The sequence below is a fragment of the Nomascus leucogenys genome, chromosome 21, assembly GCF_006542625.1.
Source record: "Nomascus leucogenys isolate Asia chromosome 21, Asia_NLE_v1, whole genome shotgun sequence".
NCBI classification, from domain to species: domain Eukaryota; kingdom Metazoa; phylum Chordata; class Mammalia; order Primates; family Hylobatidae; genus Nomascus; species Nomascus leucogenys.
This window is the reverse complement of record NC_044401.1, coordinates 79,699,983-79,726,589: the sequence shown is the minus strand read 5'-3', so window position 1 is coordinate 79,726,589 and position 26,607 is coordinate 79,699,983. Positions and strand designations below refer to the sequence as shown.

General features: G+C 38.5%; 1 protein-coding gene and 1 non-coding gene across 8 annotated transcripts in view; both read right to left on the bottom strand.

Moving 5' to 3' along the window:
* Window positions 1–26,607, bottom strand: part of FHIT (fragile histidine triad diadenosine triphosphatase) — a 1,530,527-nt gene that overhangs the window by 1,100,419 nt on the left and 403,501 nt on the right. The window lies entirely within an intron of this gene.
* LOC115832224 lies at window positions 17,201–17,416 on the bottom strand. Its single transcript, XR_004027654.1, has one exon. It is a non-coding gene; the product is annotated as a small nucleolar RNA U3 (small nucleolar RNA).

Below are 26,607 nucleotides of genomic sequence, written 5' to 3'. Positions count from 1 at the left end.
TACCGAACAGATGAAAATGGTGAGTGTAATATTTAAAAAACAGATTGCTACTATAACACTTTTTAAAGTAGCTTTTCCATGAATTATTAACATTATCTTTAGTCTAATATGTATCAAATTTTGATACATATTTGATTCATATTCCATGAATTATTAACATTATCTTTAGTCTAATAGGTATCAAATATGTATCAAAATTTAGTTTATGGACTGGTAGGATGCATTAATGGCCAATAAAAGTAAAAGACTCAGCCGATTCCCTGCCTTCTACACTCCATCTTACACACACTCCATCCTGCCTGCCGAATGACTTCAGTGTCTCTGTGACCAGTGAGTGAAGCAGCATGCAATGAGATCATGGCTAGATGGCAGCACATTCAGTGAAGTGCTTCAGCTTTCCTGTCGCTTCTGATTCCCTGGCATTTGTCAGTGTCTGTCAAAACATTAACATTTCTTAATGTATATTTTGCATTATTTACCAAATGAAAATTTTCCAGTGCCAGTGGCTGAGGAAAAAAAATCAGATTTACATACAGTACATCGAGTTCACATTTGATGCCCCAGAAATGCCCAGTCCCCAAAGACCTCCAGGGACTGCAGCTCGTTTGTTGTCCCTCTTCCTCTCCCATTTATTATGCTGACCCTCTGCCCAGCCACATAGCTCACCCCACCCCCTTAGAAGCAGCTAGAGTTGGCTCTAGAAATGAAATGGAATGGATTTCTGCATTTACATAACTGCTATCGCACTTCTGGTGAAAAGTAATTTCAGAAAAACACAGAAAAAAATAAACAGAAGAATAAAAAGTTTCTGTGTGATAACATAAGGGCTTATTTAACTACCTCTTTATTTCCTTTACAGTCCAACTATTTTTTTAAAAAAAGTGCCTGCCACCTTCATGCTGCCTCTCGGAGCGGACTTGATCTTACTTAGACCCGGTGGCGAGGGTCCTTCAGCTCCGTGAGGAGCTCTCTAGCACTCAGTCCTCTTTCGAGGAAAGATACCTTCAGAGCCTAAAGGCCTTGAAAGAAAGGACAAATTTTTTAAAAACAGAAAAATACGCATGAAAGTGGCCCATCAGAAATGAAGGTGTGAACTAGCATATAACAGTGAGGAAGGAGCCAAAAATCCTCACCCAGGCAGGCCAGGATGTATGCAGATAGGGAGGAAATTGGGAGGCATTCGTTTGCTACTGAAGATGATTTTTCTTCTAATTTTCACATCTTTCAGGCTGTATCTTTCGTTTTCTGTTTTCTCTCTTTGACTGCTGTTCTAAAATAAGTGGGCTTTAGGAATATGAACTACAGTCCGCATGTTTGCCAGCCCCTTATTCTGTGATGAACTTGACATGTGAATGAATCAATTCTGCAGAGATGAAAAGTTATTCCCACAAAGTCTCCAATTTTCCTTGTGAGAAAGATCCCTACCTACCTGTAAACTTGTTAATTAAATGTCAAAGGTTGTTATATCAAGGACAATAACACAAGACAACCTGGGAATCTGCTTGTCTGAAATAGGTAAAGAGTGTCCGTGTTTATTTAGAATTGATGTACACTTTCCTCCCTTCATTCTCCACAGAGATTTTATTTTCTCTCCACATTCTTCTTTTTCTGTATTGCCTTGATGGCTTTCTCATATAATTACGTGACAAATTATATCTGAATTATGTTCAAATAAGCAAGGACACTGACGTTTTCTGTTAAAAACATATGGCCTATCAGTAATGAATGAAGTTTTGCCCATATCATGACATGACTTTATTGAAGGCACCATCTCATATATGCAGTGTACGATGTGGTGTCTAACAGATTTGTGTAAACTGTCTAAAATTAAGCAAATGCAATTATATGAGTTAATATCATCTTATCATGTACATTTTGCTTGATAATGGAAAAGCAAATGAAAAGTTTATTACCTCATTGCAACAGTCTGTTTTTGATTTTAACTTTAGACTCTATTCCTGTTTATTTTATCCTCTTCTGTTTTGGGTCATTATTTTATCTGAAGAACCCAAAATCCAATTCTTCATCTGTATGTACCACATGGATCTTTAGATTCTCTTACCAATCCAACAGATTTCTGAATATTTAACTACCCTATTGTAAGTTGTCTTGTTTAGAAGAAATGAAATTTAAGATTGTGGCAGGAAAGGACAAGCTGTCGATCTGTTAAATAAATTCCTGGTGAAAAGTAATGGCATGCACTGTGTGTTAACATAATTTATTAGAACAATTAGAATGCATCCTTGTTGTCTTTTAATTAGATTATTCCCTGTTCTGGTAATTACACTAGACAAGGGAGAATAATAGTTTCGGGATTCTAAAATCATCTGTAGACTATGTGGAAAGAGAATAAATAATCAATAATGCTAATCTACCGGAACACTTAAATTCCCAGAAAGAGATCTTTTATCATGAGCAATCCTTTGTATAAACAGCATTATTTCTCGATGTCTGTGCTCATCTTGCCCAAAGTTGAAAAGTGAAGACACTGGACAAATAACAGATATTTATTTCACTGTCAGAAACCTGGTCGGGCTGGGCCACCTCTGGCCTCCAGTGGCTCAGACATTGCTTCAGTCCCTTGCAAAATGCCAACAAGTAACCGCAAATGAAGGATTTAAGATTCCATGCAGAGCAGCACATCTAACAGTCTGAATGCCTAAGGGAAAGGATGCAGGGCTTTTAAGTTCTGGTCCTAGGTGAGGAATCATAAAGTTCCTCAATTTAAAAAAATATACACAAATGGACAAAAATGTCTTAGACCTGAGAAGGCTACTAAATATTAAAAAAAATGACTGTGACCTTTCCATACATGAAGATGTTATTTGCAGAAATTAATGGGCAGGCTGTATGTCAGAAAAGTTTCTGGCTCTCAGGGATGGGCTGAGGCCTTTAGATGTGAGTTGAACTACATCTCTGGTTTTATGTTTTGAAGACCATAGGGAATTCCAGGGTTCCAAGGACGCTCCAAGGGCCTACACAACTGTCATCAAGCATGTTAGGACATCCTAGAGAGTAGTCCCCAAAACTTCTAGGCTTCAGAATCTTGACAAAGTCATGGGTGGGCATATCCTGCCCTCACGGATAACCCTACAGTTGAGTAGAAAGATGCTGGAATGCACAGAATTGACACCAGTGAATCTGGAGTTCTCTGTAATAATGAGCAACACAAATATCTCACCAACAGTCCCACTGTTATCCGAGTCTGCCTTAGTCAATGTAAAGTCCTAATGAGACCATGTCTAGACAGTATTGATCTCCCACCAGAAAAAAAAAAAAAAGAACTCAGAGTGTGACTTCTTTTCTAGCTTAGCCCAAATGACACCCTAAAACATGCTCTTTCATTGACTCATTGCTAACACTTTTCATAACCTGAGATATTTTATCAACTAGGCAGCCAAGGACCCATAGGCTTCTTCTCAAGGTATATGTGATATTTTTTATATTTAAAACATCTTTGATATTCAAATAGCAGATAAGAAAGTGACTTAAGCTTACTAAAGAACCTAGAGAAATTAAATGAGTATATATATATATATATATTTTTTTTTTTCCCTTGCTAGGCAAAGGAGACAGGCATTTAAAAAATGAAAGTGCACATAAGATTAAGGTGTGATCATTCAAGTTAATGTGGGCAAGATATCTAAAGGAGAAATCATTAGCTTAAGCTATCCAAAAGATTTGACATGTAGTCCTGTGGTTTAGGAGCAGAGGAGCACCCGTATTACTCTGCTGTCCATCCCAGCTGGGAAGACATGGCTCTCTACAGAAGTACCCCTTAAAATTGTCAGGGGTGCTATTAAGTACTTAGAGTTCCCCACTATTCTTATCTCCAGACTGGTCAAATCTACCAGGCATCTTTCTGATATATCAGATAGATATAATCTATCATAGATATACCAAAGATTTATTTGCATTTGAGTGTCCTGTGGTGGGGCATTCCACAGCAGGCTGTGCATCAGGTCTGTCGGCAGAAAGTCAGAAAGAAAGGAATACGGTTTAAAATTCACGTAGGAATGGAGTTTAAAAACTCCCCAGGCAATGTAAGGTGAGTTAGGACTGGGAACCGCAAGCTAAAAAGGGGAACCAGAGAGAATTCTTTCTGATTTGGGGGCTGAAATGAAGCTGACCGAGGCATTCAGGTGGTTCCAGAGGATGGAAAGTCTCATATGACAGGTTTTTCTCTCATAAAAGGGAAGTGAAATAAGTACCTTATTATGTTCCAACAATATCAAGATACAAATCTATCTTTTAGAAAAATGCTAAATAAAAACACAGCCAGAGAGAAATTTCCACCACTACAAATAGTTTCTTATAAATGCCACCTAGAGACAAAATTATCATTTCTATGATCCTAACCAAAAGAGCCTTGCATGTCTTGGCAATACTTCGCCCTCTAAAGCAACCAGAAGAACGTTCCTTCAGTCTATGTGTTCTTGTGCTGGATTTTGAAACTTTTGAGCATTTGCTCCCAAAGTGAAATTTAAAAGGCTAACAGCAGGGACACCTGGATAACTAGAAAACTTACCTATTGATATCACAGGCTGCTTCCCCAAATGGACTGTATATAATTTCTTGCAAGCATAATAAAAATCCTATACTTGTTTGAAATGAAATGAAGGAAAGCCTATCATGAATTTCTTTTTCTCTGTGTTAATGAAAGACACAAGCACACCATGACAAGCAAGAGAGAATGACCTAGTGTTCATCCTTCTCTTCTTGTCCAAGGCAGGTAACTATAGGAGGGCTCTGGGTAGAGTACATGATTGCTGCATATTTCTAAGAAATAAAGGTAATTTACAGGCTACCTCAATCCTGACACACTAGGGGTAAGGCAAGCATGCATGTATGTATTTCTGGTCATCAAGAGGGAGAAACAGCAGTGACAAATAGAGCTTGGATATATATCTTAAAGACATGCCACTGATTTCAAAATAGGGCAAGAGCACTTATGATTTAATATAATTTTGTTGGAAAAAGTTAACTCTCTCCAAGGAAATACAGAGCTTAGCAAATAACTTATAAATAATACAAAGGCATACTATAGTGTTTAGTAGAATCTTATTCACCCATTCTGATTTGGCCAAATGTTAAATGAGACAAACGGGAGAAAAGTGTATTGATTAGGTGACCGATTAAAATTTTGGTGAAAAGCAGAAGTAGTAAGTTCCAGAAACAAGAAATAAAACATGTATATCAACAAGAGGAATGAAGGCATTTTGTGCAATCCTGGGGAATAGATTTTCTTAGGTATTTCATAAAATCATTGACTCTAGGGCAGGAAAAAACCCTACATACATAAACCCACAGCATTCTTTTTCCTACCTCCACAGTTGTAAAGGCCCGATGATAAAACCTGTTTCCTAAGACTTCCCCAGAATGTGATTCAACACATTTTCTGCTTTTTTTAAAAAAAATTTCTGCCACTTAATTTCATGTGATAATTTTCCCCAATGACTAACCAAATATGCTTCACTATTATATAAATCAATTCTTTCTTAATGCCACAAGTGAAAGTGCAAAGGTAGCTAATGGTTTGCTTCTCATAAAAATCACACTTTGGCTTTTTCCTTTCATATGTAATTAATCATATTTGTGACTATCTTCCAAACTTAGTTGAAATTTTTCTGAATCCTTTTAAAATCAGTACAAGAACTAGAAATGTCTATACAGGTTTAATATGAAGTAAAGAAAATGTTTTTCATTTTCTTGATTTATTTCTGAATTCAGCTTGCTCTTCATTAGCGCTACATAGCTGCCTTATTATTCGTGGTCCCCTAAGACCCCCTGATCATTTTCCCTGAGGGTGCGTGTTTATTCACTAACTATGTTACAATCATGTGATCTGCTGGATTTTTTCTGATAGCCTGCTCTAGATTTGTTCTAAATTAATAAATCCCATTATTTTTGGCTTCTACTTCTATTTATTAAATTCATTCTGAATATGAAGTTTATTTTCAAAGGAATTCATAATTCTTTACTCCAAGCTTGGTTCTGACAATGAATTTAATAAGAATTGTATTTAATCAATGTTTAAATATATTAAGGGCAAATTTTGTTAAAACGTTAGTGTTCCAAGCTTTCCATTTCCCCACAAATTTACTTTTTTAGCCTTTCCCCTTCATCCACTGTCTTAAAAAAAAGATTTTTTTGTGATGCAGAATTATGTGAACAATAAGAAAAAAATAATTAGAAAGGTAGGAGTAAACTAAAAACAAACCAAAAAAAATCGAAGGCTGCAGACTTAAGAGACTACCATAGCTATTTAAGGGTAAATGATTAAGAGAGAGAGAGAGTGTCTGGCTTCTGAGCAGAGCACAGAGAGAAAGATCACCATGAAGAAGAAAGATAACTGGGGATTTTAAGGACAGTTGCTATGTGTAATGCATAAAATAATTTTCAAAATTATTGGAGAGGTAAAAATAAAATTTAGAATTATTTTTTAATTATTTCACTTGTGATGCTATCTGAAGATTGAACCACATGGGGCCCCAGGGTTTATTTAGGTTATAGAAATATCGTCCAGTTCTGATGCTGATTATTTTATATGTAGACTTCAGTTACCTTTACATGTCATAAACACACACACCGCAGAAATAAACTTGATCATCCCATAAATTTTCAAGAGCTCTCAGCCTGCTGTAAATGAAATTTCACCATTAACTCACAGGTTGATGCCTGGGACAACCTCAAAGACTACTTGAGTAATTAATAAATTTATATGAAAACATTGCAGTGAAAATGTCTGTCAGTGTCAAATACATAAAAGACACACTAAAAGGGAATGGCTGATATATAGTAATGCAGTTTTAAACCATCGGCAACATATCTAAACAAAGGTATAAGAGAAGAATAAAAGAACAATCTTGTAACTTGTATGATAAGCCTCTTGCATAAGATTATTAAGAAAGTCATAAGCACTTACGGCTTTATTACTTTTCTATACAGATAGATTGCCCAGAAAAATGTGGACTGAACCTCAACTGGAATCTGAGGGCTCTGCATGTCTTTTACAGCTTAGCTACATTGTGAGAGAGTAACACGACATAATACGGCATGCCCTATTCTTAAGGGAATACATAAAATTTTAAAACCTGAAGCTAAATTAAAAGTTATCACCCTTCTGCCTAATGTGTTATATATTTGTAAATGACACCTGTCTCTAAAAAAGATGTACCACAAAGCAAGAGCATGCGTGAAAGAATAAGAGAGAATGGAGGAGTTAGAAACACATTTAGGTATGTAGCAAACAAAAACTTCAAGACATTCCCAAGGATCTAAATAACCTATACACAAATATAGCAAAGTCATATCCTAAGGGAGAAGATTTCAGTTCTAAAGCTGGAGCCTAAGGTAAATGTTGCATATAGTCAAACTTACCATTGAAGATCACTTTAATCACCTGTAGGGTGCAAGTTACATTGCTTTGTGTATTCAAGACTGACAGTGAATATTTGAGAAAAACAGCTGAGTTAGAATAAAGAAGGAAGCAAAGAAAAGTCCACCTACAGATATTAGGGTATTCAAACAACCTCTTCTTTAAGAAACTAGCAAATCTCCACCTCTGAGTTTTTATCAGGTAGGTGATGAAGTGTAAAGCTATAAACCCTCCAACAGGGCTTATTCCACTGTTTTAATATTCACATTTCATAACTTTAACATATGCATTAATGGATGTATTTGTCATTGTTAAGATTAAATAACATAATCTTTCTTTTTTTTTTTTCTTTGAGATGGAGTCTTGCTCTGTCACCCAGCCTAGAGTGCAGTGGCATGATCTCAGCTCACTGCAACCTCCGCCTCCCAGGTTCAAGCAATTCTCCCGCCTCAGCCTCCCGAGTAGCTGGGATTACAGGTATGCACCACAAAGCCTAGCTAATTTTTGTATTTTAAATAGAAACAAGGTTTCACCATGTTGGCCAGGCTGGTCTTGAACTCCTGACCTCAGGTGATCCACCCGCCTTGGCCTCCCAAAGTGCTAGGATTAAAGGCATGAGCCAATGAGCCTGGCTGATAACCTTATCTAATAGGCAAAAGCATCATCCACAGGGTCTGGTCCAGAGCAGATACTCAATAGCGTGCTACATTTTAATGTAACTCTTGTTTCATCAGACCCACAAACACATTGCTCTTTAAAATCCTGTAGAGAAGAATATGACAACCTGCACCTTTTCTTTCCAAGCTGGCATTTCCAGTTAGGGTACCTCTGAACAGCTGTTGCTTGCACATTTTAGGCATGGTGAAGATCTGCACCTGGTGCTGGGTCCTAAGTGGGCATATGGTGAATCCACTGCACACAGAAGCACTTCTTTATGCTTGGATCACATTGCAGAAGATTGGACCCCTGACTGGGGCTACCTTTCCCAAGCCTTAGCAGCACATCAGGCTCAAATCACAAGGCTATCAAATGAGGAGATCCTCTTTCTTTTCCAAAAAAAGCATCCCTATCAACTCTAACAGGAAAGCACATGAACTCATGTTATCCATTCATTCTTATCTTGGAAAACACATCCACAAGCCCCTTTTACTGACAGTTACAGTAGGATGCCACAAAAATTCAGAAACTGGAATTCTTTTCTATGTTGAAATTTCTGCCTGTGGCAAAACCATAGGAAGAAGGAAAGTCAAATGAATTTTCCTATTAGTCGACATTTCTGTGATACATTCATTTTTTTTGGTCCCCATATGAACTCCCTCCAGAGTATTCCTTTATGGGAATAAAGTATGCCAAATGAAATAAAGAACTTGAGGCACAATTTTATCCTTGACATATGTAGAGAGAATATTTTACTCCTGGATTTATGGTGTAATGCAACTCAGTCACTTTCTTTTCCTCTTTCCCCTAGTTTGCACTTCCTACTTATTGCTGCACACCATCACAAATTTATGGAGTGCCAATGGCTGTGGCCTCTAGGTAGCTCCCAAATGACTGAATCTGACATCATTGTCTTCAGTTCCCCTTTGGCATTAGTCTATTTTACATCCCTCTTTCTTTATTGAAATCTGCTTCCAATTATTTTTCATAAGATGGTTTAGCTTTCTTTTCTTTCCTTTAAGTTGAATCTCTTTTATTTCTACCTTTCATTTCTATGCCCTCCTGGGCCTTAAGCACAGTTCCTCTACATTTACAGGGGTTTTCATTTAGAAACTATTGAGAACTTTACTATCAAATTGTACTTTCTAAGATAATTTTTTTGCAATTTTAACTAAAGGGAGATTTTTAGACTTTTGGAATGTCATGGCTGCATGTCTCAGATCTCAGCTGTACGTTTTATCACTTTGCAAGATGATGACTAGAGTTATAGCACGTTCTTTCAACCCATGCCAAACACTTCAAAGATGGCCACCCTTCAACCCCTGAAGATTTCAACTCAGTGTTTTCAGAAAATTGGAGGTCCAGGCTTTGGAGTCAGACAGACATGGGTTCAAATCCAGCCTCTGGCACTTAATTTGAATACAACCTAGAGTAAGTCATTGAACTTTCCTGAGCTTTGATTTCCTTGTCTGAAAAATGAGAATATAGATACTTACCTCAGCATATTGTTATAAAGATGAAATGAGGTAATCTTTGTAAAATACACACAATGTCTAGCAGGTGGTAAGCATTCAAACTGGTAGTTATGTTTTATTGTTATGAGTTACAATGTTGTATATAATGGATTTTTTTTTCAAGAAAGCTCACCGAGCTGACCTTAAGTAGATGTTACTTCCAAATACCACCCAATTCCGTGTCTACATACTTGAGAAGTTACAAAACACTTTGAAATTGAAATTGAAAACTAGGGACAAATATAGATTTGAAACCAAAGGAATAGGTAATCAGTTATAAATTTGGATATAACATTATGAGCCTCTGTTCTCAGAAAATACATTCCTTTTAAAACATATTTACTATAGTTATCCATGGAGACTGAACATTTTTATCATTAGTTGCAAAACCATCTCCTGAAAGGGAAAACCATGTAATTATAACTAGATTTTCACATGTTAACCTTTTATATAAGGGAAGAACAAGAAGTAGATATTTGGTAAGAGACTGGGAAGAAGGGGAAGAGAAGGGAGAGAGGGAGAGACAGAGAGAATGAGAATGACAGCAAAGAAATTTGACAAGGAATACTATTTGGCTTTTGGCCCTTCCATGTACCAAAGTAGATGTGTGATTATACCATTTAGGATTGTTGTCAATTCCTTCCATAGGAACAGACTGAACAATGGGACCTCTACCTCTCTATCCAAAGAGAATAAAATTGTCATTTCCTTACAGGACTTTTATTAATACAAAAATGAAATATACATATATATGTAATTGTTATGATTTCAAAAATAAAGCCAAATATCTAAATGAAACCATGAAAATAATTAGGTCCGATCCAACAGAGAAAGTGAGGTTTTTACTTTGGAAGATAAGTAAATTCTTTCAGAGCAGGAGAATGAAAAATTGATTGATTCTGATCTCTAAAAAGAGCAGTCTCATTTACTGCGGTATCAAACGGACCTGCTGCTAAATGCCATTTCTGCCATTTACCTGTTGGGCAAATTTCTTATCTATGTGCTTGGAGTCTTCACCCTTAAAACAGGTATGAAAATAGGTAGAAAATAGGCTTGCCATGCTTTCTCTCTCTCTCCCTATATCCCGTGTCTCTCCAAGGAGCAATTCCTAATGTAATTGGCCAAATTCAAGCATACTGAGTCTTATTTACTAAGCGGCAGGGTCACTATACAATAAAGGTGCCTTCCCCCACTTCTACTTCATCTCTTCTAAGTTGAAAAAACTTTGATCCCTCAGGTCAGGCTAACTATTTCCTTCCCTCTTTCCTGCCTTCTTTCTAATTTGAGGCAATAGCATCCATGAGCCCAGGCGATGTCAGAGATTCTTGTTTTTATCTCAATACTTTCATTCTTCCCCATCCCCTCACAGGCCCGCATTCAGAATTCTTAAGCATGTTATTTGTTTGAGGGGGCATTTAGGAAGTCCCATTTAAGACCTCTGCCAGCTCTAATCTTATCTCTTCAGAAAGGCCTTCGCTGACTATCCAATCTAAAGTACCTACCTTTATCAGTGTTCTACACTGGACGGTATTGGGCACAGGTGCAACTAATAATAAAGTGGGTGGTACTTTGTTCCCATTTCCATGTTAGGGCCTTTGCGTCTGCACTTTTCTCTCTCTCTCTCTCTCTCTCTCTCTCTCACGCTCTGCATCTTTAAATCACTAAGGTCTCAGCTCTAATGTCATCTCTTCAGAGAGGGCTTCCCTGACTATCCAATCTAAAGCAGCCTCCTCATTCCCACCAACTCACTCCACTACATTAATCTTTTATTTTGTTAATAGCTCTCATTGCATCCCATTACTTTCTTCTTTATTTGCTTGTTGCCCATCCCTACCTCCTTCCCAAACACACTTATTAAAACACCATGAAGACAAAAAGGTATTATGCTCACCCCTTGTTTATCCAGAGCCAGGTGCCTGTCCAAAGTAGATGCACACCTGCCATGTCCTATGCCCAACCAGGTCCAATGAATTCCTTTAGAAAGCTCCTCTCCTCAGCTGACCCAGAACACCAGCTGCTATACTGAAGGCTTTCACACTTTCAGACAAGGTGTCTTTATCTTATAAATTTCTTTTCTCTAAGCAGAATTTATATAACCTACTCATTACTTTGAATAGGATCTTATTCAGTATACCTTATTGGTATTTTTCAGTAAACCCTGGTTTAAGGCACACAGCTAAGTGAATGTCCCCACATACCTATAAGAGAGTGGCTAGATGCCTTTCTTACCCACAGGGATGGTTTCAAAGAAACCTTTTACACTCACTCCCATATACACACATACACAAAGGAAAGCTCACATTTGCATTCCAGATCATCTCCAGGAGGAGGGAGGAGAACTACTCTTTTAAAAGAGCAAACCTAAAATTATAATGCTCTTGAAAACATTGGCAGTTAACATTTACTGTTAAGAAAGCCACAATCCCAGACCAAAGATAGCTGAGTGGCATCTTAAATTGAAGATAGTTTTTAAGTCAGAGCTTAGAAAGTCTCTCGGAAATCTCTTTAATTCCCCCACAGAATAAAATATGGTACAGCTTCTCAGGAGGTCCAATAGAGGCTTTCCTCTAGCATTAGAACAGATCCTTCTTTGATCAAAGATCAGATGAAGTCATTGGTGTGAATTTACTAGGCATATATTTTTTCATGTATAACAGAATATGTCAACACTGCAATCACACTCAGCACTAAGATGCTCATACTAAGAGGTTCAGGAAAATGAGAATGACTCCCAGCTCCCATCTCACGTTTACTAAGAGGCATATATTCACTGAGGGGAATGTCTAACAGAATGACCTATATTATTTACAGCAGTACTTCCTACACTCACTTTTTTGGCCAATTCTGTGTGATTAAATTGGCGAAAGTTCAATGCACACAAGATGCAACTCAATTATATTTAAGATCACTCATTTATGTCATAAAGTCTTTCTCAAAAAACAAAAGATGCCAGCCCTGCAGAACTGTATCATGTCACATAGATCCCACTAACGCAGTCTATCGACAATATAGACAGATTACTATATTCAGGGAAGTTCCCTCAAGAATCGCCTTACAAGTTTAATTAAAAAAATCAAAATAAAACAAGCAAACAAGCCAGTACTGAGTCTTTCTATGGTATAGTTAAACTTGTAATATTTTATACATATTTTTTGGAAGTAGCCTTGATATAAATCCTGAAAAAAGAAAAAAGCAAAGTCCACATTTCTATAAGTGTCACGATGATTAATTTTCTGTATCAACTTGACTGGGCCATGGGGTGCCCAGATATTTGGTCAAACTTTATTCTGAGTGTGGCTGTGAGGGTGCTTTGGACACACTTTTAATATTTAAATCAACAGATGTAGTAAAGCAATTGCCCTCCCTAATGTGTGTGGACTTCATCCAATCAGTTGAAGGCCTGATTAGGACAAAAAAAAGCTGACCCTCATGCAAGAGAGAGGAAACTCCTCTTACCTGATAGACTTCAGCTGGGACACTGGTTGTGTCCTGCCTTTGGACTCTAACTGAAACACTGGCTCTTCCTGGGTCTCAAGCCTGTTGACCATTGGACAGAAACTACACCACTGGGTCTCCTGGGTCCCTAGCTTGCCAGTGCCAGATCTGGGGACTTGTCAGCCTCCACAGTCACAAGAGCCAAATTATCATAATAAATCTCTTTCTATACATATGGATACACACATCCTACTGATTCTGTTTCTCTGGAGAACTCTGACTAATACAAATATTAAATCCAAATAAAAACCCAGATACAAGTATTAAACCCAAACCCAAATCCAAAGATGAACAACTTTCTTCATCAGTCTGGCACCTAAGTGCATGTCTCTTTATGAAGTATGTAATATTTTTTCATGAGCTGCCATATGTCATTCTATCACTCACTCTAGAACTCTTTTAGGCACTTAAAACTTTGTATATTATATTAAAATTTAATGTATCAAGAAAGGATATAGTGAGAATAAACTGAAAAGAGGAGTTAGTAATGCCAAATATAAGGCAGTCTTGAAAAAAAGAAATATTCCACTGTAATCTCAGTAATTTGGGAGGCCAAAGTGGGAAGGCTGCTTGAGGCCAGGAGTCTGAGACAAGCCTGGGCAGCACAGTGAGACCCTATCCCCTAAAAATCAAGATTTTTTTTAAAAAGAAATATTCCATTTTTTCAATAAAAATATTAAACAAATTTCAAAAGGCAGAATGGCCAGGTTCTACATATAAACGTATAGGGATATGAAAAACATAGTTAACTATCTACCTATACTTTTTATTTCATTAATTTAATTGGATATTTAAAAACATGCACTTTACTCAAATTCTTATGTGAGCATCTCAACACATGCTTTATTCAAATTCTGATGTGAGCATCTCCACCATATAAGAGCCTCCTTTTTAGCCCTCCAACTGAGTTTTCCAGAGTTTTCCACAAAACTCCATCTGAGTTCTCTTCCCTTGCTTCAAGACAGGACACCCCTTGAATCATGTATGATGGTGTTTCTGAAAGTTGTCTCTAAAGGCACAAGTACCTATTTATATAATATTAGCAGCTTTTTCTTCTAAATAAAAATATTTCTTTGAACAGGTATATATTTCGATGTCTATGATGTATTTGTCTCTTGCTTTGCTTTTTAAATAGATTTTCAAAATCGCTGTTTGGAACAACACCCAATACTTGGAATTGTGAAGTCATAGCCCCTGGAATCATGACTAACTGTGTTCAATTTCCTTGCTCCTCTTTTACAGATCCTAGCAGATGACCTTCACGAGCACCCAGAACAAACCTTGGGTGAAGCCACTTCAGCCCATTGTGACTTCCTAAAGCAGTACTTGGAAGGACCCAAATATAAAGCAAGGTCGTCTCTTCTGAGGGATAATAAATTCAGGGGGGAAGCAAATCTCACCTTTGTATTTGAGGATATGTGGTGTATTTTAGTGCAATTCTGCCTTTAAGATAAAGTGCCAGCTGACTTAATGGCAGTTGTGATCTCTGCTTCATTTCCTCTTTTATCTAATGATCCACTAGTTAGCAAACCTGCAAATCCTGAAAGAAACATAAGTACTCTTTTTCTTTGCAGTGTAATCACCAACAATAAAGGCTTATTTTTTTGCATTAACATTCAACTGCAATGTATTTAAATGTTCCACATACAGAAAAACACCTGATTTTTCCCAAGATTGGTTAAACATAGTCCCTTTGGTGTCCTTAGTAACACTGCAAAGATGTCTTCGTGTAAAACTTAATTTGAGTCCTGATTACCTTACTGTGAAAAACCATAAACACCAAACAAAAGTAAGCACAATATCCAAATACCTAAAACATAATACCCAGGTTGAAGGAAGTGTAAATGTTCAGATTCACCAGTGGGACTAGAATGTAAGCGTCTTGTGTTGTGGTTCCTCCAAATCATCTGACCACCTGGGTATCATATCCCACAAGCATATGATAACGATAGAGTAAGCTCAAAGTGTTCCAACACCAGGACATTTCATGGCCACATCAGACCAATTATATTTTTTACTTCCCCTCTTTCCCTAACTTTTCTCATACAAAGCTTCTTGTATTTCCTTTGGCACTTAGTAATACTTAAATGCATTTTCACTGTCTTTTTCAGTGTTTTTGGTTTGGAAGGTGTATCACTTGAGATTGCTTTCAGCTGCATTAATTGCAATCTAGCTAACCAACAGCCCAACAGTGATTTAAACACAGAAAGCTTTCTTTTCTGGATATGCATGTGTGCGTGTTTTGTTTTGTTTTTCATGCAACAAGATGTCTGAAGGTATAATCTGACACTGAGCTGGTATCTCATGGTGTCATGAATGCCCCAGGCTCCTTCTATTTTTTTTTTTCTTCTGCTGTCCTTCAGTGAGGCTTTCACTTTCATTGTCATAGATGGCTGCTGGATCTCCAAGTTTGACTCTCCCTAGGCAAGAAGAGGGGGAAAGGCAACGGGGAAAGAGGATGCCAGCCAAGTCAGACCCTTTCTAAAAGCTTTCCAGAAAGTTCCATCCAGTGACTTCCAAATACATCTGCCTAGCCACAAATGGGTCATACAGTCTTTCCTAACTGTAAGAGAGTGTGGGAAGCTGGATATGAGCTGGGCATTGCTGCTCCAAACAAAATCAGATTTCTGTTAGGAAAGAATGGATGGAAAGTGGATCTTAGGAAGAGAACCACCAATGCCTGCCATACACAGGTATCTGTGGTGAGCAGACATGGCTAAGTGCCTCTTCCTATCTAGGGAGGTTCAGGGAATTACTCAACATCTCTTTTGTGCCAGGGAACTACAGAGTCAGTCATCTCATTTGCTTTCATTTCCTCATCTCTGAAATTTCCTACTATGGTATTCCTCTTAGAACACCATTTAGAAGCGTTATGGTTTTCTGTTCTTAATCCAAATGTGACAAAATATATTCTCCTTCTTCTCTGATAACAAAACCCAAATTCTGATGGGCAGCATGTGCTTAGCCTTAGATAATGAATAATGACTGGTCTAAGCCAATCATGGCAATGCTGTGTTCTTTTGCCATTGATTGGTATTCAGTAGTAGGCATGTGACCTAGATCTAACCAATGAGTGGAAATACACTGGGGGGCTCATGAAAGATTTTCACCTTTGGTAAAAAGTCATAGTTGCAAGAGGAGAAAGCCCTTTCTTCATATGCCTCTTGTTTCCTGTTTTAAATGCTGTCACGTTAACGCTTTGTGCTTAGAGCTGTAGAAGCCATCTTATGACCATGAGGCAACAGCCAAAAGAGGAAAGAGTCTGAGTATGAAAGACACTGAGTCCTTTATGATATCACTGAGTTGCCAAACTAACCCTAGGATCCTCTACCTCCTGTTTTCTCACAGTAATAAATATCCCTATGATTTCAGCACTATCAGTTTAATTTTCTGTTACAGGCAGCTGAAAGCATTCAGAACTCACATACTATCTTAACATCATCTTCCATGTGTTATGGGCCAAGAGTACATTCAAGAGTAACTACAAAACTACATTCATTGTTGTATCCCTGTGGCACTCCCTTAGAGTTCTAGTGTTCTGTAGTGTACTTTCCACAGCCTAGAAGGATATATGTTTCCCTCTCTCCAGCCCTAAGGAACTCTTAATTTAAGACTGACAAGATGAATGAGTTAGAATGAGGGTGAAACCAATTCAAAAGAAGTAACAACAAGCAAGAAAAGCAAAGAACCTTGTAAACACCTGTGTTATGGAGTGTGAGAGTGTAAGCTTAAGGAGGCTTTTATTTTGGGGAGAAGATGCATCACCTCTGTTTGAATGAGAGAAATTAAATTGTAATTATGATGGTATTTCAGTTAAAGTATTTGATGTGGAGGCCAAGGAGACCATTCCCAACATGTTATTTAGCAAAGAATATGGAGGAGAGGCAGAAGACTGTGATGGAAAACGCTCAGAGGCCATCAACTAAAATGGTAATGCATTCGCGGCAGATAAATTTGCTTCTTGCTAGACAGAGGTGGGGTGAGCCCTGACATATGTATTCAAAATTGCAAAAGGCACAGATTTGGGAGGAAAAGGGGGTTGATTCACCAAATCTCAGAATAGCAGAATGGCAATAACCCTACTGCAAAGCTTCCAGTTTTCCTCAGTTTAACTCCTTTAGCATACTGCAGCCAAATAGACTATTTAAAAATGAAGACCACTCAGACTGTGTCCTCTTCCTCTTAATCTCCCCAAAGGAACAAAAAAACAATAATCAATGGCAAATGGCAGTCGTAGTGAAGCAACACCAAGAACGAGCTTCGTGCTGGGGAGAGAACATCGCATACCTTCCTGTGGTTTCCAGTGCTCGACACACTTGGGGAAACTCCTTTAAGTAATGAACCACAGAAATGACCCTGGAAGTATAGTCTTCAAAGTGATCTTTAAAAGATCCAAATATTTCCTGCTCCCACTCTGCCCAGAGATCTTCAGTGGCTCACTACTGCTTTCATGATAAGATCCTAAAACCTTGTCACAGTCCACAAGGCCTTCATCGTCCACCTCTGCCTGCCTCACTGTCTTTATCTCCCACCACACTCTGCCTTCTCTATGCTCCCACCTGCCATCTTCTTCAGTATGTGGACCCTATTGTACTCTCTCAGGCCTCAAAACAATATAACATCCTGGACTTCCTCTTCACTGGTCTAATGCCTACTCATACTTGGCTTCTGAGATTATACTTCACTCCACATGGAGATTATCCTCAACCATGCCCCACTCCAAAACCACGTTACCTTCCCAATGTGATATACTTGCCATAGCACTCTGCTTCCTTTTTTATAATACTCATCACACTTCTGATTGATTGACTCTCTTCTCCTTTACACTGTAAGATCCATAAAGGCAAGGATCATGTCTGTCTCTTTCTGATGTGTAACAAGCCTGAACATACATACAATAAATGTCCAAGTGTAATTTACCATTGTGTGGATGCCATCTTGGGAGAGGGGCTTCTAATAGTTCAAGGGCATGTATGAAAAACAGACTCATGGTAAAATAATAAGAATAGAAAAAAGTTACTCAGAGTTGTTTAATGGCTGGGGTATACCTTTTACTATTTTACTTAGACATCAAAGGAAAATCAGTGTCCTCCCTATCATGTTCCATAATTTTGTACAACTGAGTTTAGAGCACAAGCTAAGGTATCAGACAGCATTTGACAGCCCAGCTTCACTACTTATCAGCTGTGTGAGGTGATATAATCCCTCTAATCCCTATAAGCCTTAGTTTCCTCATCTTTAAAATGGGGATAATGACAAAAGCTTTTCAATAAGGGTTTGTGAGGATTAAATGAGGTAATACATGGAAAGCTTTCATCCCAGTGCTTGCCACAGAGTTAGCATGCAATAAATGTTATCAAGAGTTCTTTATTGTTCTGCCCATCAACATCTGAGACAGAATATAAATACAACTGGTCCTGGGCCTGGTGGCTCATACCTGTAATCCCAACTTTGGGATGCCAAAGTGGGAGGATCACTTCAGGCCAGGAGTTCAAGACCAGCCTGGGCAACAAAGCGAGACTCCATCTCTACAAAAAATGAAAAAATAGGTGGATATGGTGATGTATCCCTGTAGTTCTAGTTACTTGGGAGGCTGAGGCAGGAGGATCAACTGAGCCCAGGAGTTCAAGGCTGCAGTGAGCCATAATCATGCCTCTACACTCCAGCCTGGGCTTTTTAAGATTCCATCTCTTGAAAAGAAAAATAAATCAACTGGATCACTAGCCTGTAAGAGCTTAACAATTGTTAGGTAGTATTACTATGGGTGTTATTGTTTGTTATTTGTTGGCAAAAAGTACTAGTGCTCACCTGAGCACACGACTTCCTTATGATCAGGTAGGTCCATGTTTGTCTTGGTCACTACTCCAGCCCAGTGCCTAGCACAGTGCTTGACACATGGTGTGTATGCAATGAACACTTAATGAGTGCTTAAAGATCTAACCAGTATGATAATGCAGATTCTCTTGCAAGCAAATGAATAGAGAAAGGCAGTATTCCCCAGAGAAGGAGACAGGAAAAAAGAACAGGCTTGATTTTACTAAAAAGAAAAACATACTTTGAAGCAGTAAAATTAGAAGTTCCCATTTCAATGGCACAAAATAGAGAACTCATTGAGAATTGGGTGCTATAACATGGTCAAAGCAGAGGCCGATAATGAAAGCAGCAGCATTCAGAACCATCACATGTATGGTCAGCTTTCAGACCCTGAAAACTCGATTAAAACATTCCAGGAAACCACTGCACTTTCATTCTAAAGGAAGATTCTGAACTCTGGTCACATATTACACCCATTCATATTGCTTTGTCTACCAGTGTGGCCTTTTATGAAGTGAGGGCTTCTTTCTTCTACCTTGCTCCATGACAATCAAACCCAAAATGCCTTCCACCCTTAAAAGGAAGTTTTGGTAAGTGCCTTATTATAACTATCACACATGACACAAGGCTCACCACTAATCGGAGACAGATGAGAATGAATTACTTAAACAGGACAGAAATAGCCATTCACTTTGAGAAGGTCCCAGTTTCTTGAAAGTCTGTGGCATTGAGACCATTTAGAGTTTGCTGTCAAGATTCCTAGCAGTGCTCATTACCTTGGCTAGCAATCCCTCTGGACAACAGAAAACTTATTTGAAATATATATAATCACAGGCTGCAATGCCTAAGTGCAACAGGATGATTTAAAAGCACCATGACAGTGTTCCCCCAGGACATTCATCTCTCCCTGTCCATTCATCTGTGATCCAGACAAAAACTTGGAATGCAATCTGTATATTGATATTCCCTAAAAAGGATTTCAGCAGCTCTTTAGGAAGAATTGTTTTAACAGTTCTGGAAGTCAAGAACATTCTGCATTTGTGGTATTTACAGGTTTTGTTTCTATTTCGTGAAAATAAAGCCCCACTAAGAGCAGTATTCAATTCCTATCCCAATAGGAGTATAGAATAGTGGTTAAGCACATGTTTTTTGGAACAAAGCAGACCTGTGTCCATCTCTGGGCTCCTCATAGACCTCTTCATAAACTTAGACAAGTTATTCAACCTTTTTGAGTCTCAGCTATATCAGGTAAATTACTATGCGTGCACGGAAGAGCTTAATAAGTGTTAGATGTTAATGGTATTAATATTGTTTTGCTGCTGTTGTTGTCAGTTTTTCTAGCAGGGATTATTAGTATTCACCCATGTGCACAGGTAGACCGCATTTCCACCCATGCGCACAGGTAGACCGCATTTCCACCCATGCGCACAGGTAGACTGCATTTCCAAGCTTCAATGGAGTTAGATGGGTCCAAATGACTGAGTTCCGATCAATGGAATGTGGCAGAAGTGATGTACACCCTTTCCTGGATGGGCCTACAGAAATCTTCCAGACTCTACTCCTCACTCTTTCCTTTTCCCTTCTCAGGCACCCTGAAGGCTACTTGTTAAAAAATTTAGAGCTACAAGATGGAAAGAACCTGGATCCTACCTAAGAACCTCCTAGGAGAGCCACCCTTCAGAAACATTTGCAGTGGATTCTGAATACGAATTTTTTTTTTTTTTTTTTTTTTTTTTTTGCGCCGAGCACGGTGGCTCATGCCTGTAATCCCAGCACTTTGGGAAGCTGAGATGGGTGGATCACTTGAGGTCAGGAGATCAAGACCAGCCTGGCCAACATGGTGAAACCCTGTCTCTACTAAAACTACAAAAATTAGCCAGGTGTGGTGGCACGTGCCTGTAATCCCAGCTACTGGGGAGACTGAGGTAGGAGAATTGCTTGAACCTGGGAGGTGGAGGTTGCAGTGAGCCGAGATCCTGCCATTGCACTCCAGCCTGGTGAAGAAGTGAGACTACATCTCAAAAAAAAAAGATACATATATATGATATATATATGATATATCTGATATATATGAGATATATATCTGATATATATGATATATATGCATATGTATATATGATATATGATATATATGCATATGTATATATCGTATATGATATATCACACATATCATGATCTGATATATGTTATGTATGATATATCATATCATATATGTTATATATCATATATGTCATATATATCATATCATATGTCATATATGATATATCGTATCATGTCATATATGATATATCGTATCATGTCATATATGATATATCGTATCATATGTCATATATGATATATCGTATCATATGTCATATATGATATATCGTATCATATGTCATATATGATATATCGTATCATGTCATATATGATATATCGTATCATATGTCATATATGATATATCGTATCATATGTCATATATGATATATCGTATCATATGTCATATATGATATATCGTATCATATGTCATATATGATATATCGTATCATATGTCATATATGATATATCGTATCATATGTCATATATGATATATCGTATCATATGTCATATATGATATATGAGATATATATACATATATCTTTTTTTTTCAGTTAAGCTACTGGGTTTTGATGAAGCTCATTACAGCAGTTAGCCTCCTTCAGGGTTTCTCAGCCTGGGCACTACTGATATTTTGGACTACAGAATTATTTGTTATGGAGGGCTGTCCTATGCATTGTAGGGTGTTGAGCAGCATCCCTGGCCTCTATCCCACTAGATGCCAGTAGTAACCTCTCCAGTAGCCATGACAACCAAAAATGTCTCCTGACATTGCCAAATGTCACCTGCAAAATCACCTCCGATTGAGAACCACCAGCCCACATGGGCCAAAACATCACCATCGTTGCTATCATCATCATCATCATCAGTACCGATAGTCTAGTCTCTCATGTTCCCCTTGAAATCACCGCAAAAGGACTCGAAGTTCCAAAAGAGGTCCAGCCCAGTTTTTTTAGGAGAAAAAAGTGAAATGACACTAAAATTTAAGAAAAGGTAAGGGATCAAGCAGTAAACCCAAAGTTATAGGAGACCAAAAAACAAACTAAGAACCAAAATAAATATAATCTTTTTTTTAAAAAGCTAGTTTGTGTAGTCCCAGCTCCTAGGGAGGCTGAGGCAGGAGAATGGCGTGAACCCAGGAGGCGGAGCTTGCAGTGAGCTGAGATGGCGCCACTGCACTGGACGACAGAGCAAGACTCAGTCTCAAAAAAAAAAAAAAAAAAAAAAGGCTGGTTTGATCACTTTGGTAACCTAGATTAAAATGATTAAAGCAAAAACAAACCCAAATATCTGGATCTAGGAATTTCAATGTGTCTAACAAATGCTTGTAGAATATCTACCATGAGATAAGCATTGGGCTGAATATAACTTGGTAAATAAAACAGATATAATCCCCACCCTCATAGAGATGAAAGGTAAATAAAAATATGGAGTTTTTTGTTTTTGTTTTTGTTTTTTGAGACAGGGTCTTGTTCTCTTGCCCAGGCTGGAGTGCAGCAGTGAGATCATAGCTCACTGCAGCCTTGAACTCCTGGGCTCAAGTGATCATCCGTACTAGCTAGGACTACAGGTTTGCACCACCATGCCCAGCCAATTTTTGCATTTTTTAATAGAGATGGGGTCTCGCTTTGTTGCCCAGGCTGGTCTCAAACTCCTGGCCTCAAGGAATTCTCTTGCCTAGGCCTTCCAAAGTGCTTGGGATTACAGTCATGGGCCATTGCACCCAGACAAAATATGATGGATTTTTTGAACAGCTTAAACACAGTCATGAATTGACCACTGCAATAGGCAGACTTCTAAAGATGTCCCTGCAGGATTCCCATCCCTGGGCCAGGCATGGTGGCTCACGCCTGTAATCCCAGCACTTTGGGAGGCTGAGGCAGGTGGGTCACTTCAGATCAGGAGTTGAAGACCAGCCTGGCCAATGTGGTGAAACCCCGTCTCTACTAAAAATACAAAACTTAGCCAGGCATGGTGGTGAGTGCCTGTAATCCCAGCTACTTGGGAGGCTGAGGGCAGGAGAATTGCTTGAACCCGGGAGGCAGAGGTTGCAGTGAGCCAGGACTGCACCATTGCACTCCAGCTTGGGCAACAGCGTAAAATTCCCTCTCAAAAAAAACCAAAAAAACAAAAAAAGATTCCTGTCCCTTGTTATCCAATTAAACACTAGATTAGGTGCTGCTGTGAAGAGACTTAGCAGATGTATCAAGGTTACTAGTCAACCGACTTTAACATAGGAAGGTTATCTTGAATTATCTGGGTATGTCCACCCTAGTCACATGAGGTTGTAAAAACATAAGCAGAAGGTAGAAGAATCAGAGTGAGAAAGCAGAAGAGGATGCAGGCGCTATGCTGCAGAGGGAAAGTCAGATTGCAAACACAAGAAAGAAAAAGATAAGATGAATCATTGATGGTTCTAAAATGTAGGAGGCTCTGTGTGGGGACCAGAAAGAGGCCTGAGGGAGCTAAGGGTGGAGCCCTGCCTAACAGCCAGAAAGAAAATAGGGATTTCAGTCCTATAACCACAAAGAACCAAATTCTGTCAATAACCTGAACGAGTTTGGAAGTAGGTTTTTCTGCAGTCTCCAGTAAGAAACACAGCACTGCTGACACCTTGATTTTAGCCCAGTGAGACTTGTATCAGGCTTCTGACCACCAGATAATAAATGTGTGTTGTTTTAAGTCACTAAATTCATCATAGTTTGTTATGACAGTAATAGAAGACTAATAAACCATTATGCATTAAATATCACAGAAAAGAAAGGGTTTAAGAAAATAGGTATTAAAGTATGCCTTATCGCCTTATCATTCATCAATCTGAGGTTTACTAAACACTTGATGGGTGCTCATTAGCGGAATAAATTAATGCACTCATATTTTCACTCATTTGTTAAAAATATGTATACAGTGCCTCTTCTTTGGTGGTCCCTGGGTGAGGTACTGAGGATACAATAGTGAAATAGATATTATCCTCTGTTTCTAACAGCTCATAACGGAAGTGGAGGACAGAAACATGTACATTCAACAATAATGCAAAGAACATAATAAAGGTATTAACATCACCATTAAAAAAGTATGAGTAAAAGTATGAATAAGGGAGTACAGAATAATAATTACAGCTGAAATCTATTGAGTACTTGTCTCATTTCCCTTCACAACAAGCCTATGAGACTGTATTAGTCCATTTTCATACTGCTATTAAGAAATACCCGAGATGGGATAATTTATAAAGAAAAAGAGGTTTAATGGACTCACAGTTCCACATGGCTGAGAAGGCCTCATAATCATGGCAGAAGGTGAAGGAGGAGCAAAGGTACATCTCACATGGCGGCAGGCAAGAGAGCATGTGCAGAAGAATTGCCCTTTATAAAACCATCAGATCTCATGAGACTTAATCACGAGAACAGCATGGGAAAAACCTGCCCCATGATTCAATTACCTCCTACCCACTGGGTCCCTCCCATGACATGTGGGGATTATGGTAGGTACAATTCAAGATGAGATTTGGGTGGGGACACAGCCAAACCACAGCAGAAACAGACCCATGATTCATACCATCTTGCAGATTAAGAAGCTGAGGTACAGGCAGGTGAAGAGACCAGCCTAAAGTTACTATCAGTAAGTGGTAGAGCTTGAATTTTAACACAGGGTGTCCAACTTTAGAGCCCATGGTTTTAAACACTTCATTGTGCTGTCTCTCATTGCAGAAGGGTGAGGAGGCCTCACAGAAGGGCTGAGATTTGGGATGAATACCTTCACCAAGAAAAGGAGAAGCCAGCAGAGGAAACTGCATTGGTAAAGCCAGAGATTCAGGAAGGAGGTGGATGGTGTGGCATATTCTGGAACAGGGCTCTGTGTTGGCAAGGAGGGGTGGCAGATGAGGTTGGAGCCTAAGTTGTCCTGACTTGAAAGACTTGAACCTCTCAGTAGTTTGAATTTCATTCTAAAGCTATCAATAGAACCTATTCAAGAGTGTGATAAGGTAAATCATCTTCAGCAACTTGCATATCATTTTTAACATTGTTTTAGGGGATATTAGTGGACACTCTTAGGGACCCAGTGTATAGCCCTCAAGTATAATGACACTTATTAATACAACTTAGAAAACACCCTTTGAAAATACATCAAAACCCTAAAAGATTCGATTAACTCTAAGGAAATGAGGATAAAGGGCAGATGCATGTAAGAATCCAGCTGTCTTCTGTCTACAAAGCTCTTCATATCCACAACCACAGAGGCACTGCTCAGCTTCTGAATTGCCTTAGTTCACAATAAAATAGAAAAAAACATAATAAAATAGGGAATAAATCTATATGTTAGCTTTGAGAAAATTTCTCAATAGCAACAAACCAACTGCTCACATCAGAACCCCCCAAAATAAATAAATAAGGTACATAAGAGGGAAGGCACGTGCTGACCAAAAAACTAAAAAATTCTCCCATTTCCGTCTGATGTTGAAAAAAATCATAGGTATTTGGCATTTTAGCCTATGCTGTTGAATTGGTAGCCACTAATTATATGTGGCTATTTAAATTTAAATAAGGTAAAATTAAATAAAATTTATTTTCTCAGTCCCATTAGCCCCATTTCAAGTCCTCAACAGCCATATGAGGCCACTGGCCACTGTATTGGTCAGCACACATATCAGACATGTCCATGGTTGCAGGAATATCTGTTGGGAAAAAAAATGAACTACTTATTTAGATAAAAGTAGTGATTTGTTAGACATGCCTAATAAAATTCAGTTTATTTTAAGATTATGTAATTAAATTCAGACTTATAAGAGTCTGAATTTTCATTTTAATCATTTGTATGTATTTCATTCCTCTTAGTATGAAGAGAGTCTGTATCAAGAGACTCTCTATGGAGACAGGACCCAGTTTGTATTAGGCCCCAGCTCTGTCTTGTGCTCTGTGCTAGGCATTTCATATCTGTTATGCTACTTAAGGCTCATGACTCCCTGTGAGATAGGCATGCTAATTCTCATTTTTCCCTAAATGGGGGGCTGTGACAAGGCTGAAGCAAAGAGAGGGCACAACATCTTTTCAGGGTTAACACTTAAGAACATCTATTTCTTCTTAAGTAGCTCTACTGCTACTCAGAGAAGTAGAATATGTAGACCGGACAGTTAAGTTTTCCATAGATGGGGTTTACTTAGACGGAGATAAGATTTCTTTCGCACACAATTGTAGATTTTTAAAAAATGGTCAAAATCCTCCTGTTCTAGCAGTAGCTAAGAAGTGACTCGGGGAAGCATTCAACGAGTAGGAAAGAAGTCTGCTCAGATGGAGGCCCTGAATCAGAGATGCCTGTCATCTGTTCCCAAAGGCTCCAAACTCCTGCCACAAATACACTGAGGGTTCCTCTCTCTATAACTTCTTCTCTTCAATCTCTGGAAGGAATGTATTTGGTATTTATTTTTAATCTGAGTCTCCTTCCACAAAAATTGTAGAGGATGTAGTACCCAGCCCCTAAAGTTTTGCCTCTTGGTATTCACACTTGTGAAGTCATTTTCCATGTGGAAGAGAGCTGACCTGTGTAAGCAATAAGATGTTGCAGAAATGTATGATTTCTGTGGCTAGGTCAGAAGAGCCATGAGTCCTTAAAGCTTTCCCCCTGTTCTCTCTCTTGAATGGCTGTCTCTGGAGGAAGCCAGTCACCATTCTATGAAGT